General features: G+C 36.2%; 1 protein-coding gene across 1 annotated transcript in view; it reads right to left on the bottom strand.

Annotated features, from left to right (window-relative positions):
- Positions 1-16,449, bottom strand: part of RYR2 (ryanodine receptor 2) — a 1,099,979-nt gene that overhangs the window by 986,991 nt on the left and 96,539 nt on the right. The window lies entirely within an intron of this gene.

Below are 16,449 nucleotides of genomic sequence, written 5' to 3'. Positions count from 1 at the left end.
CCAACCTTCCTTCCGAGGAGTGGCTAGTGGGTTTGAACCGCCAGCCGTCTGGTTAGCAGGCAAGTGTCTTAGCCACTATGCTACCAGAGCTCCCGAAAGGAGAGTAGCTAAAGCAAATGGAGGAAATGGCAAGATCAAACAGCTGAACAGAAGATTTCAAAAAGCAGTTCAAGAAGACAAAGTCAATTATTATAATGAAATGTGCAAAGACCTGGAGTTACAAAATCAAAAGGGAAGAACACACTCATCATTTTTCAAGCTGAAAGAAATGGAGAAAAAAAATTAGGTCTCAAGTTGCAATACTGAAAGATTCTATGGGCAATATATTGAATGATGCAGGAAACATCAAAAGAAGATGAAAGGAATACATAGAGTCACTGTATCAAAAAGAATTGGTTGATGTTGATCCGTTTCAGAAGGTGGCATATGATCAAGAACCAATGGTACTAAAGAAAGAAGTAGAAGCTATACTGAAGGAAGTGCTGAAAAACAAGGCTCCAGGAATTGATGGAATACCTGTTGAGACGTTTCAACATATGGAGGAATTCACTCGGCTATGTCAAGATATGTGGAAGATAGTTACCGGGCCAACTGACTGGAAGAAATCCATATTTGTACCCATTCCAAAGAAAAGTGATCCTACACAATGTAGAAATCATCAAACAATATCATTAATATCTCACGCAAGTAAAATCTTCCTGAAGATAATTAAAAATGGTTGCAGCAGTATATTGACAGAGAACTTTCAGAAATGCAAGGTGGAATCACAAGAGGATGTGGAACAAGGGATATCATTGCTAATGTCAAATGGATCTTGGCTCAAAGCAAAGAATACTAGAAAGATGTTTACTTGTGTTTTATTGACTATGCAAAAGCATCCAATTGTCTGGATCATAACAAATTATGAATAACATTGAGAAGAATGGGAATTCCAGAACACTTAATTGTACTCATGAGGAACCTGTACACAGACCAGGAGGCTGTCCTTTGAAGAGAACAAGGGGACAATGCATGGTTTAAAATCAAAAAGAGAGTGTGTCAGGGTTGTATCCTTTCACCATACTTATTCAACTTGTATACTGAGCAAATAATCCAAGAAGCTGAACTATATCGAGAAGAATATGGCATCAGGATTGGAAGAAGAATCATTAACAACCTGTGATATGCTGACAACACAACTTTGCTTGCTGAAAGTGAAGATGACTTGAAATATTTACTGTTGAAGATTGAAGAATACAGTCTTCATTATGGATCATTATGGATTATATACCTCAATAAAGAAAGCAAAAATCCTCACAACTGGACCAATAAGCAGCATCACAATAAATGAAGAAAAGATTGAAGTTGCCAAAGACTTCATATTACTTGGTTCTACAATCAACACCAATGGAAGCAGTAGTCAAGTATCAGATGACATACAGCACTTGGCAAATCTGCTGCAAAAGATCGTTTTCAATTGTTGAAGAGCAAAGATGTCTCCTTGACACAAGTCATGATATTTTCAATCACTTCATATGCATGTGAGAGCTGGACACTGAATATGGAGGAGCGAAGAAGAGTCTGGTTTTGAGTTGTGGTGCTGGCAAAGAATGCTGAAAGCACCATGGACTGCTAAAAGAACTAACAACTTTGACTTGAAGAAGTGCAGCTGGAATGCTCCTTGGAAGTGAGAATGGCCAGACTTCATCTCACCTACTTTGGTCATTGTGTAAGGTGGGCCCATTCCCTGGAGAAGGATATCATGCTTGGTAAAGTGGAGGATTAATGAAAGAAGGGAAGGCCCTCAACAAGGTGGACTGATACAATGGCTACAATGATGGACTCAAGTATAGCAAGGATCATGGTGCTGGCACAAGACCAAGCAGTGTTTCATTCTGTTGTTCATGGGGTCACTATGAGTCGGAGATGACTTAATGATAGCACCTAAGAACAACAACAATTATAAGCCTGTAGTTGAATGATGCAGGAAGCATCAAAAGAAGATGGAAGCAATATACAGAGTCACTGTACCAAAAAATAATTGGTTGACATCCAACCATTTCAAGAAGCAGCATATAATCAAGAGCTGATGGTACTGAAAGAAGAAATTCAAGCTGCAATGAAGACATTGGCAAAAAAAAAAAAAAAGGCTCCAGGAATTAACAGAATACCAGTGCTTCAACATAGGGCTGCAACACCAAAAGCTCTTACTCATCTCTGTCATGATATTTGGAAGACTGCTACCTTGAAAACCAACTAAAAGAGATCCATATTTGTGTTCGGTCCAAAGAAAGGTGATTGAATAGAATGTGGAAATTATTGAACAATATCATTAATATCACACACTAGCAAAATTCTTCTGAAGATAATTCAAAACTAACTGCACCATATTTCAAAAGGGAATGTCCAGAAGTTCAAGCCACCTTCAGAAGAAGATATCCTGTTGCCAGACGGATCTTGGCTGAAAGCAAAGAATACCAGAAATAATGTTTTCCTGTGTTTTATTGACCACACAAAAACATACAACCTTGTGGATCATAACAGATTATAGACAACACTGTGAAGAATGGGAATTCCGGAACACTTAATTGTGCTCATTTGGAACCTGTGCATGATCAAGAGGCAATCATTCAAATAGAATAAGAGTTCTACATGGTTTCAAACTGGAAATGGTGTGTGGCAGAGTATCCTTTCACCTTCTTATTTAATCTGTACAGTGACCAATTAATTAATCCAAGAAGCTGAACTATATGAACAATAAATATCAAGATTAAAGAAACATTCATTACCCCTCAATATGCAGACATAACCTTGCCTGCCAAAAAATGAAGATGATTTGAAGCACGTATTGACAAAAAACAAAGACTACAGCTTTCAGCAAAGATTTTATTTGAACTTGAAGAAAAAGAAACTCCTCACAAAAGGACTGATAAACACCATCATGATAAATAAAAAATAAAAAAAAACCCTGAATATTGAAGTTGTCAATGATCTCATTCTATTTGGATTAACAACAAATGTCCATGGAAGCATCAGTCAAGAAATCAAATACATATTGCATTGCACAAATCTGCTGCAAAATACCTCTTTTGTGTTTTGAAAAGCAGAGATGTCACTTTGATAATTAAGTCCATACAGTTCAAGCCATGGACTTTTCAATTGCCTCATGTACATACTAATGGTGGCTAATAAAAAAAACAGGAAGACAGAAGAAAAATTGATATGCGTAAACCGTGGAGTTTGCAAAGAAAACTAAATACACTGTGAACTTCCAAAAGAATAATCTTAGATGAAATACAATCAGAATGTTCCTTAAAAACAAGGATGGAGAGATTTTGACTCACTTACTTTGCACACATCATCAGTAAAGACCAATTGCTAGAAAAGGACATCACATTTGGTAAAGTAAAGGGTCAACTAAAATGTGGGAAACTCCAATATACAATATATACCTATATATATTGTAAACTTAGTAATATAGGTATAGTATACATGGTAATAATACCACAAAGGAAGGGAGGGAATGAAACTATATTGAAAGAATGTGACTACATTTTACTGGAATTAAGTTAGTATTAATCTGAAGTGGACTGTGAAGTTAAGTAAAAATAATGAGCTAAGATGTATAAAGATGATGGATTTTTAAATCCCTAGAGTAACTACTATGAACATAACAAAAAAATACATAGTAAAATATGTAACAGAAACTGCAAAATAGCAAACAAATCATTGTACACGAAAGAAGGCAATAAAAGAGGAACCAAGGTGCAAAAATATAGTAAGCATATAAAAAAAGCGAAACAGCAAATGTAAATCCAATCACAACAACAATTACATTAAAGGTGAATTTTCTAAATATTCAAATGAGGAGGCAGAGACTGTCAAACTGGATTTTAAAAAGCATTACCCAATTATATACTCTCTACAGCAGACACACCATAAATTAAAAGCTAAAAATTGTCTGAATGTAAGAAAATAGAAAAATATATAGCATGAAAATAGTAATCATGACAAGGCTGGAATAGCTACATTAATAACTGACAAAATTCTAAGACAAGAAATGTTAGCATTGCTAGTGCAGTTAGGTCAAGAGAAAAAGAAAGGAAGAGAGTCAATGAGGGAGAGAATTAAATGCATTTAGATTGGAAAGGAAGAATTGGAACTATATTCACAGATGCCATGATCTTTTACATAAAAAAGAAAAAAAATCCCAAATAATCCATATATACACACACAAACAAAATAAACCTGATCCTTCTAATAAATAGTGTAGCACTGTTATGAGAAACAAATCAATACATAAAAATCAACTGTTTTGATATACTAGTGAAGATTTCAGTGAAATACGCAAAGACTTGGAGTTAGAAAACCAAAAGAATGGAACACACTCAACATTTCTCAAGCTGAAAGATCTGGGAAAGAAAAAAAAAAAACCCTCAAGCCTCAAGTTGTAATATTGAAGGATTCTTTAAGTGCAATATTGAACAATGTGTTGTTGTTGCTGTTGTTGTTGTTGTTATGTGCCGTTGAGTTGGACCCGACTCATAGCGACCCCTCCTTGGGTTGCCGAGGCAGTATCACTACGGAATTAGATTGCCCAACCTTCCTTCCGAGGAGTGAACAATGAAGATGGAAGGACACAGAGTCATTGTACCAAAAAGAACTGGTCAATGTTCAACCATTTCAGGACGGAGCTCTGGTGCCATAGTGCCTAAGGCATTTGACTGCTAACCAGAAAGCTGGCAGTTCAAACCCACCAGCCACTTCTCGGAAGGAAGATTGGCCAATCTACTCCCATAGAGATACCATTTCGGAAACCAAAGAAGGGGTTGCTTGCTATGAGTCAGGATTGACGATGACAGTGAGTTTGGTTTTTGGAACGGTACTGAGGAAGAAGTTCAAATTGCACTGAAGGCATTGGCCAGAAACAAAGCTCCAAGAATTGACAGACTACTCGTGGAGATGTCTCAACAAATGCATGCAGCACGGAAAGCTCTGGCTTGTTTATGCCAAGAAATATGGAAGACAGCTACCTGGCCAACTAAGTGGAAGAGATCTATATTTATGCCCATTGCAGGGGAAAAAAAAAAAAAGGTAATCCAATAGAATGCAGAATTATTGAACACATCTTTAATATCACACACAAGTAAAATTTTGCTAAGATAATTAAAAAGTGGGTACAGCTGTACACCAACAGGGAACTGCCTGAAATTCAAGCCACATTCTGAAGAGTACATGGACCAAGGCACATCACTGCTAATGTTCATGGATCTTGGCTGAGAGCAGAGAACATTAGAAAGATGCTATTTTTTATTGGAGGAGCTCTGGTAGCACAGTGCCTAAGGCATCTGACTGCTAACCAGAAGGTGGGTGGTTCAAAGCCACCAACCATTCTGTGGAAGCAAGACTGGGCAAGCTACTTCTGTAAAGATTTACCACCTCGGAAAGACAATAGGGATCACTATGAGTCAGAATCGACTTCATGGCAGTGAGTTTGGTTTTTTTTGTATGCAAAGGCATTCAACTGTGTGGGTCATAACAAATTATGAATAACAATGCAAAGAAGGGAAATTCCAGAACACTTAATTATGCTTATGAGGAACCTCTACATAGATCTAGAGACAGTCATTCAAACAGAACATGCATAGTTTAAAATTAGGATGTGCCTGTCAGTGTTATATCTCTTCTCCATACTTAATTCAATCTGTATGTTGAGCAAATAATCCAAGAAGTTGGACTATATGAATAAGAATGTGATGTCAGGATTGGAAGAAGACTCATTAACAACCTGCAATATGCAGATAAAACAATTTGGATTGCTGAAAGTGAAGATGACTTGAAGCACTTACTGATGAAGATCAAAGACTTCAGTCTTCTGTATGGATTAAACTCAGCACAAACAAAATAAAAATCCTCACAATGAGACCAACAAGCAACATCATAATAAGTGGAAAAAGGATTGAAGTTGTCAAGGATTTCATTTTACATGGATCCACAATCAACACCTTTCTTTCTCCAGTATTGCTATACAAAAAATACCACAAATGGAGGGCTTTAACAAACAGAAATTCTCCTATAGTTTAACCCACTGTCATCAAGTTGATTCCCACTCATAGCAACCCCCATTGTGTTTCCAAGACTGTAAATCTTTACAGACGTAGATTGTCTCATCTTCCTCCCACAGACAGCTGGTGGGTCTGAAATGATCATCTTCTGTTAGCAGCTAAATGCATTACCCACTACACCGCCAGAGTTCTTACAGTTTCAGAGGCTTGAAGTCTGATATCAGAGCTATGACTCTAGGGGAAAACTTTCTCTCCATGTTTGCCTTGTTCCCAGGAGAATCCCAGTGCAGGGACCATGGGTCCAAAGGACACACTCCATCCCTGGCTCCTTTTTCTTGGTGGTAGTAGGTCCCCCTTCTCTGCTCCCTTCTCTCCATTTTTATCTCTTGTAAGGTAACAGATGTTGCATGCCACACTCCAGGGAAGCTCCCCTTACACACAATCAAGGCTGTGATGGGACTAAGCATGTTGCAAACCACCCTTAATCTAATCCTTACACCCAGATTAATTTGTCACAAGAGATCACATCATGGGGTATCATTACACATCTGCTACATTTCTACATTTTATTATTACATAACTTCTAAACCTCTGAGAATAATGGCCTAGCCAATTTGACACAAATTTTGGGGGTCCACAATAAAATCCATAACAATGTCCATGGAAGCAGCAATAAAGAAATCAAATGACCTACCACACTGGGCAAACCTGCTGCAAAAGACATTTTTAAAGCATTAAAGCACTAAAATGTCACTTTGAAGACTATGTGGTATGTATGCCTGACCCAAGCCATGGTATTTGCAATCACCTCATATGCTTGTGAAAGCTGGACAATGAATAAGGAAGATCAAAGGAGAAGTGATACATTTGAATTGTGGTGAAGAATAGCGAAACTACCATTGATTGCCAGATGAAAGAACATGTCTTGCAAGAAATGCAGCCGGAAAGCTCCTTAAAAGTGAGAATGGCCAGACTTCATCTCATGTACTTTGGTCATGGTATCAGAAGGGACCAGTTTCTGGAGAAGGATACCATGCTTGATAAATTAGAGGGTCAGCAAAAAATGGGAAGATCAACAAGATGGATTGACACAGTGGCTGCAACAATAGGCTTCAGTGCAGCAATGACTGTAAGTATGGCACAGGACCAATCAACTCAGTGGCAACTAACCACAACTAACCATGAACAATCTGAAAATAAAGAAAAAGAAAACAATGGTATACACAATAGTATCACCAATAAATAAATAAATAAATAAATAACATCTTTTTAAAATAATCATGAAATGAAATATCTGCAACTATGTTAAAACTTTTTTGTTATCTCCACATTAACTCATCAAAGATAAAAGTGTTTTAGTAAAACTCAAGAAACTATGTAACTTAGTACTGGCCTTTGAACAGATTTTACTGTTAAGTAAGGCACTTTTGGGGTATGTTTGTTTTATATTGCTTTGAAAAACCTTGTCAGAGATTTAATGGGAGAAAGTTGATTAACTTATAGTGCCTCTATGTAGTATATTCCATGAAACAAAAGAGTTTTCCATTATAAAGGAGATGGGCAACACTGATTTTAGTCCAAGAAATAAATACTCCTCAGTCTATTTACTTTGAAACCCATTTATCAGATATTTTCTTTTTTTTGCCAATACTCATACAAGTGATTTCAATTTCATTAGAAATTTAGTAACCTAGGCTGAAATTCCCTAACCTTATCTTTTGGGGCTACAAATGTCTCAGGCACAGTAAATTGATTAACACGGTTTTGTCATCTGGAGACAGGATAATTAGACATGTGTCTCTTATAAAAGTTCCAGGGAGAATGAACAGTTTAAAAAATTAGTTAAGCTGAGAATTAAACCAAGGAAGAAATGGGGAGGAAAAAGTAGGATTTGATAATCGATTGGACATCAAAAGTAAAGCAGGAGCTGGAGATTAAACCATGGTTAAACCTGACATGCTGCACAGATAGTGCTGCTATTAACTTAAGTAAGGAACACAGAATGAAAAGCAGATTTGAGGGGGATGATAATGCATTCTGTGGAGAGTACACTAATTTTAGACATAAATGGGACTTTAGGCATGCCACAGGGTTTTGCACATCTGGTCCAGGAGGAAAAAACTTGAATGTCTTCCATATTAAGATGATAATAATCACTAATACTCGTTGAAAGATTACTAAATGTCTGTTTTCAGTCATTATTTACTAATTATGAGGCCTTACAAAAACCTTCTGAAACAGGTATTATTTTAAGTAGAAGGAATAGAATAAGTTAGCAAGGGAAAATAAATAGAAGGAAAAAAAAAGTTTCATATTGTCCTTGACAGAAACTGACATTAAGGGACTAATGGGAAGGTAGGGGTGGCCGGAGAGATCAAGAAGGATGATAGTATAAGTAAACACAGGAAGAGAGGATTTCATTTTCCAGATTTTCAATGCTACTAAATTCTGAAGGGAGATCAAATAGAATGAGGAAGTCTGAAGCCTTTGGATCTGATAACTAAGTTATTACCAGGGACATTTACTAAAACAATTTTGGTAGATGTAGCAGGGGAAGAATCTATTTCAAATGTTCTCTAAAAGATAAGTTTTCAGGAGCTCTGGTAGTGTAGTGCCTAAGGCACTTGACTGCTAACCTGAAGGCTGGCAGTTCAAACCCACCAGCCACTCCTCGGAAGGAAGATGGGGCAATCTACTTCCTTAGTGATAATGCCTCGGAAACCCAAGGAGGGTCACTATGAGTCGGGTCTGACTCGACGGCACATAACAACAACAACAACATATCATAAGAATGACATATGGATAATGACAAGTTAAGAAACTGACTATTGTGACTGGAAACCAAAAGGTATATGAAAGGCAAGAAATGCTACAAAGTATAATAATATATTTTCCACATATGCACTTGCATTATATCATCAATGTAGCATAGTGCCTAAGGCACTTGACTGCTAACCAGAAGGTTGGCGGTTCAAACCCACCAGCCACTCCTTGGAAGGAAGATGGGGCAATCTACTTCCATAGTGATACTGCTTCGGAAACCCAAGGAGGGGTCACTGTGAGTCCGGTCCGACTTGACGGCATATGACAACAACAACATATCTGAAACTAGAAATCTAGCACAAACCCTTTAAACTTTGATGTAAAAGGGAATTATAAATTCAGTTTTTCAATGTAATTTTAAATTATTTCTTTTTCCTCTGCCAACATACTTAATTTTCTATAATTTCCTGGATGTGTACTCTCCAGTTCATTCTCTCTCCAATTCCAGTCAGTTCAATTTATCAACACTAACTTGGTCCTCCCAGAATATCATTTTCAGACAATAAGGGAGTTACGCAAAACTTCCAATGTCTAAAAAATAAAGTCAAAATTATCTGCCTAGTATTTTATTCTAGTTCCAAACTAATTTTCCAGTCTATATCCTGATTGTAAGGATTATGTCAAGTTCTCCACTTTTCACAAACATATTTCTTTTCCCCATCTTTGTCCTTTTCTCCATTTTCTCTATCCATCCGTCAACTCTAAGTTCAAATGCTACCTCATATACTAAGCATTCCCTCATCACTCAAACTGCTTTGTAATATATGTATATATATATACATATATACACACACATATTCATAATATCTTTCATACTACTTACAAGCTAATAAAATTTTGTTAGCCTCTGTAACATTATATTTAGTGTGTAGGCTGTTGAATATTTGAATAAGGTTGCCTGTACTTCATGTTTGAAGTCCATTAAAAGAAAACAATTTTCATCACATGATACATATATCATCTCATTACACAGAAGAGACTTCATAAGAACCATGGAAAAAAATATTTGTAAACAGGCTTTAAGAAATATTTCTAACTACAAGAAAGAAGTGGAAAGAGTACTGTTACATTATGGGAACTGGACTGAATATCACAGAACAAAATGTGCTTGTGCAGTTCAATAGAAAATCAGTTTGCTCTGTGAACTGTCACTCTAATCACAATAAAAAGATAAAAATAAGTATTTTTAGTTTAACTTATTTTGTAAGTATTAATGATAATACTTTAATATAATACTTTAATATAATCATTGATAAGACAAAAACTAGTATTTTGATGATGGTCTAAACATTCTCGTATATACTGTCTTGAAAAAAATCATAATATCTTCATAGTGTCAAATATTTAAAAGTCAAAGAGTTTAACACCAATGTCGTTGTTGTTGTTATGTGCCATCGAGTCAACCCCGACTCAAAGCGACCCCTCCTTGGGTTTCTGAGGCAGTATCACTACGGAAGTAAATTGCCCAACCTTCCTTCCGAGGAGTGACTGGTGGGTTTGAACTGCCAGCTTTCCAGTTAGCAGTCAAATGCCTTAGGCACTATGCTACCAGTTGTTGTTGTTGTTGTTATGTGCCGTCGAGTCAGCCCCGACTCATAGCGACCCCTCCTTGGGTTTCCGAGGCAGTATCACTACGGAAGTAGGATTGCCCAACCTTCCTTCCGAGGAGTGGCTGGTGGGTTTGAACCGCCAGCCGTCTGGTTAGCAGGCAAGTGTCTTAGCCACTATGCTACCAGAGCTCCCAGAGCTCCTTTTAATACCAATATCTGAGGAAATTCTATTGCTAGAAATTAAATAGATTCATATACACCCGTTCCATTCACAACTTTTTTCACCCTCTGTTAGTTTCCATTTGCTGAATCTTTATAGGCTTAAGATTATTTGTAATAAAAATATGGACTTCTAAAAATTTCATTTGGCATATATCTTAAAAGAATCTAGTGATTAGTGCCAGGTTAAATCTTAGTAAAGACATTCATTAATATCATCAGTCATTAAAATAACCATCCATCTCTTTTCTCTAAGCCAACCTCAGTCTACATTAAGCCATCCACATTACACAACAGTTTGTTTATGGTTATAAGTGGTTAGGGAATGAATGATCTGGTGAGGTTTCGGTACCTCCTGAAATGCATATTTGTTAGACCTATTTCATTTCCTTCACAAGCCAATTTCATTTCCTTTCATGACAGAGCACAAGCCATAAAGATAACTGAAAAGGAAAAAAGTACCAGAGACTTTAGTAAAGCCTTCATTTCTGTTTAACAGAATTTCTTATCTTTAAGTATAAACTGCTCAACATTTTTCAATTTATAATATACTTGTAACATCAACCACTCACAATGAATTGATACATGATCAGTAAAACTAACAGTTCCTTTGTCATAGGATACTCAAATATAGACTAGCAACTTGAGTACATGGAAGGCTAGTACAATTTTTACCTATGAAACTTTAAACTTTTAGCAATAAACACATTTTAAGAGGATATTAGAAAAACTCAACTGCTTTTTAATTAAATCATTATTCTCATGACTGACTAACTGGGATGTGTGAAACTATTTTTGCCTTTGAAAATTCATGTTGAAATATAAAATGTTTTTTTGCATTCTGAGTGGGCACTGTTCTAAATTTAATCTTCCTAATAAATTATTCATATAATCTTTCCAAAGAAGTTCTGAAAATTCATTTGATTTGAAGTGGGATACTGGGATCTGGTCCAGAAGCTCACAGAAATCAGTGATATGATAGTACAAAGTCACTGAGAGAATGAAAACAAACAAAACAAAAAAAGAAAGAAAAAGACACTGAAAAACATCTAAGGTCAATTTCATTAACATCAGTCTGGAACCTTCATTAAGTAGGAAACACAGTAGAGATTGTTGTTGTTGTTATGTGCCGTCAAGTAGGCCCCGACTCATAGTGACCCCTCCTTGGGTTTCCAAGGCGGGATCACTACAAAAGTAGAATTGCCCAACCTTCCTTCTGAGGAGTGGCTGGTGGGTTTGAACCGCCAGCCTTCAGGTCAGCAGTCAAGTGCCTTAGGCACTATGCTACCAGAGCTCCTATAGTAGAGATTGTTGTTGTTGTTGTTGTTGTTATGTGCAGTGGAGTCAGACCCGACTCATAGTGACCCCTCCTTGGGTTTCCTAGGCAGTATCACTACGGAAATAGATTACCCAAGCTTCCTTCCGAGGTGTGGCTGGTGGGTTTGAACCGCCAGCCTCCTAGTTAGCAGTCAAGTACCTCAGGCACTATGCTACCAGAGCTCCCATAGTAGAGATTAATGGCCTCCAAACTACCCTAATCACCTACACTGTATTCCCTGTGTTAGCTTCCTATTGCTACTCTAACAAATTATCACAAACTTAGTGACTTAAAGCAACACAGATTTTTCTCTCCTTCTGGATGTCAGAATTCTGAAATCAGTTTTCCTGGGCAAAAAATCAAGATGCTGGTACAGCTGGTTCCTTCTGGAGGCTTTAAGGGAAGAATCCATTTACTTGCCCTTTGCTGCTTCTAGTGGCTACCTATATTCCTTGGTTTCTTGGCCCTTCCTACATCTTCAAAGGGCATCACTCCAATCTCTGCCTCAGTCATAACATCACCTTTTCTCCTCTTCCACAGTCACATATCCCTCTGCCTCCTACTTATAAGGACACTTCTGATTACATTTAGGCCCCACCCATATAAACCAGTATAATCCCCACATCTCAAGATCTTTAACTTAATTATGCCTTCAAAGTCCATTTTATCATATAAAATAATATTCATTGGTTCCAGGGATTAGGACCTGGATATTTTGGGAGCTCATAACTCAATCTACCACACATTCCTTAAGCAAATATTCTGACTATATACTGCAAAAGGAATATGTTAGTAAATTATTTAAGTCATAGTTGTATTCTAGTACTAATATATTACATTGTAACTGTTAGGCCAAAGCAAACCCAAGCCACCAACATTTCAGTTAGCAGCTTCCTCCAGATGTCAGGCCCTGATGAGACAGCCTAATAGGACAACCGAAGTGACGGAACCCGCCCAGACTGGAAAGTCCTATGCAGTGACAAACTTCCTCTTGTGAAGCCCCCTCATGCTAATTAAGTACAGACCCATGCTAACAGCTAATTGGACCCCACCATTTCCTTAGTGTCCCCACTTAGATCCTCCACAAGACTATAAACCCAACCCTCCCCAGCCAGGCGGTGCGACTTCTCGGGCCCCTCTTAGGGACCCGTGAACCTCACCTGGAAACTCAGAATAAAAACTTCTCTTTAACCTCACTTTTGTGCATCCTCTTCTCCTTACTGTGGCCTTACAGTAACATATACAAATATAAAAATTAAAAATGAGTAAGAAATCTTTTCGATAAACTGTCTTATATCTTACATTGTTTTCTCTTGATTGTGAATATAGTGTGACTGAATATGCTTTATCATTTTTAAAGTCTTAGATTAAAAGCCTGTGATACAATAACATGAAGAACAAATCTTAAGTACAGTGTATCTTAATATTCTGCTTTAATGGCTCTTAGAGCGGAAAAAGCTATCTCAAAAAGATGCATAGATCGAAATAGGAAATGATTGTCATTTTTCTTTCTAATCCACCAATTATAAAAGGATTTTGTTGCAATTCAGTTAGTAAATTTCCATTTCCCCTATTGTCAATTAGGTCTTACAGACTAATCACCTAATATTTCATTGTTATATTTCTAATAAATGAGTTAATATCTCATTAACCCTTTTCATTTGGATGATGAGAAAAGTCTGCTTTCAAGTTCTTAAAGCTGCATATGTCAGAATTTTTTAGGTTGCACATTTCCATTATTTCCTGCAACATCTTTTGTAATGAAGGAAACATCTAAACATCCACATTCCAAACGTTCTCTCCATAGTAGTTTCTGTTGCAAAGCAAGTGCTTTCACATTGTTAAAATGTCATCTTCACCTTGAAAATATCACCTAGGGAGTGTGCAGTGGGAAGCTCCAGGTTATCACTGCAAGTCTAGAACATTTTGCTTTTTGTAAAATCAAACACTTTTAAGTATTTTGCCACGAAATTACAAAAAGATTGTGCACGGCACAAAGATTTTCATGCTTGTTCTACATGTCATTGTAAAATACTATTAAGATTTTATATTCTGGTTCCAACTTCTTTGCTGCAACAGCTTGCCTATAAAAGACAGAAAGATTGTGTTCCACGAAGGAGCTAGTTTTGTAACCTTACTCCAAAATTCTTATTTAATTCCAGTCAAAGCAGGTACTCAATTAGTGGTTAGGTTATATTTACACATGTTCTTTCATAAACAGTACCCTACCCCTCCAAAAATACTTGGTTTTACCAAAGAATTCATTTACCATTGAGAATATGTCGTCTCCATGTTTCCTTTAGTGCCTCACAAAAAAGACCTCTTTATGATTTTCACTGCTGAAACAGAACTAATGCAATTCTATAGTAAATCTTATGTGGTGAGTCATCTTTCCTAATACTTCTACCTTCACATAATCAGCAATGTTCTCCACGTGTCTTCAAACATTTTCTGGAGCAGGAAGGTTTTTTAATGTGTGACAATAATGTTTCCAAGTATAATTTCAGCCAGGTCTGTGATGATAAGAATAAGTGTTTTTCCTAATGAAATGTGGCCTTTCATCTTTCACTATTAAACAAGACACAGGGGAAAAAAAAAAAACCTTCTAAATATATTTTCAGGTACAATTTTAAGTCATTTCTTATATATTTAACATTGTAAATATATATTTTAAAATGTTTCATTAAATTTGATAACTTCACAGTCTCATTAGCTTATATTTCAAGGTACAACAGACCCATAAGATGAAGTTCATAATTAACAACAATGTAAAACCATATATACCTTCAAGAAAGCATTTGGCCACATTAATATTTTTATCATATCTAGATTTTCATTATTTTCACCTAATAATGTAACTGGAAAAGAGTTTGTGTTAGAAACCTGAGAACTGTCAGCTCTGCTATTTTCTTTTCTTTATGCTTACATTATTAGCATAATCTTCAATCTGTAGTTTCTCTGCAAAATCTCTAAGTCACTTGTCCACTTTTTGAGCTAATTTAGTTAGAACTAAAATATTTAATAATAGTAATAAACCAAAAACCAAACTCACTGCCAGAAAATCAATTCCGACTCATAGCGACTACCACTGGGTTTCTGAGACAGCATATCTTTACAGTAGGAGATTGCCCCATCTTCCCTCGGTGGAGCGGCTGGTGGGTTTGAACCACCAACTTTCTGGTTAGCAGTCAAATGTCTTAAGCACTATGCCACCAGAGCTCTGTAATTATAATAATGATAATAATAATAATAAAGGCTAACACTCACCTAATGACTAATGTATCAACTGCTTTAATGTATTAACTCATTTCATCTAGAAACTTAGATAAGATAGATGCTGTGTAGTCTAAAAATTTCATAGGATGCTCAAACAAATGATAATAGATAGGGAAAAGGAATTATTACTGCCATTTAAGAACTAAGAAAACAAAAGGAGGAAAAAGGACTTGTCTAAAAAGGCAAAAACTTGTAGGCAAATCCAGGTCTCCTAATGTCTAGTCCAGTACGTCTTCCTCAACATCATACTGACTTCCAAGGTAAGGAAAAAATGCAGCCAAAGCAGGGGAGGTAACATTTTTCAAAAGTCTGACTCATCCATGAAGTCAATGTGTACCTACTGCTTATAAAAGAATCACACTGTACTTGGAAAGAATTCTGGTTGTAAAAAGTGGTCCATTATAGGTGCTGAGATGGCATTAGAGCAGGGCTCTGTTGGCCTCTCACACCATTAATATACCACCAAGTCAACAATTTCCTAAACACAAATTGCTTTGCCCTTACAAAATATTTAAACCACAAAAAAATAAAACATAGTTAAGGTGGTTGGAATTACTGAATATCTGATAACTAGGAACAACTAGTTGAAAAAAAAAGGTACTTGGATTTGACTTTGTGAGTCTATTGTTTTCAAGCAATATAATATGCATACTATGTAGAGCACCTTCCAAATTTATTTAAATCATCAGTGAGTATGTTTCAAAAACCAGAGAATATCTCTATACTCAATGTGATTGCAAATGCTATCAAAATTTATATGATTGAAGGGGGAAAAAATAAGAAATGGGTACAATATGTATATCAGCATCATAAATGCTTAAAATTTTCACATAATATATATATGCATACACAACATAAATATATGATTTAAAAATTTAAGAATGAAATTAAAAAGGACACAGAGACATTTTCATATGATTATGTATATGATCATTTTATTACTAATAAATTAAACCCTTTGGAATTTTAATATAGTGATATTCACATTAGTCAGGGAGAGGAGGGAGACTCTTACTGTATATTTTACCAGGTAAGTGCATCATCCCTGCATTAAACTATAATTCAAAACCACTGTATCTTATATCAAAATTAATTCCATAAAGATTAAGATAAGAAAACTATGAAAGTAGTAGGGAAAAAAATATGGTATTTTTACTATTATGGGGTGAGAAGTACCTTTCTAAAAACCTTTCTAAAGGCAGAACAATATAGAAAAAAA

Source organism: Orycteropus afer, unplaced genomic scaffold, assembly GCF_000298275.1.
Source record: "Orycteropus afer afer isolate SDZICR_OR568_19922 unplaced genomic scaffold, OryAfe1.0 scaffold00096, whole genome shotgun sequence".
In the NCBI taxonomy this organism is placed as follows: Eukaryota; Metazoa; Chordata; class Mammalia; order Tubulidentata; family Orycteropodidae; genus Orycteropus; species Orycteropus afer.
This window is presented reverse-complemented; position numbering and strand designations above follow the sequence as displayed.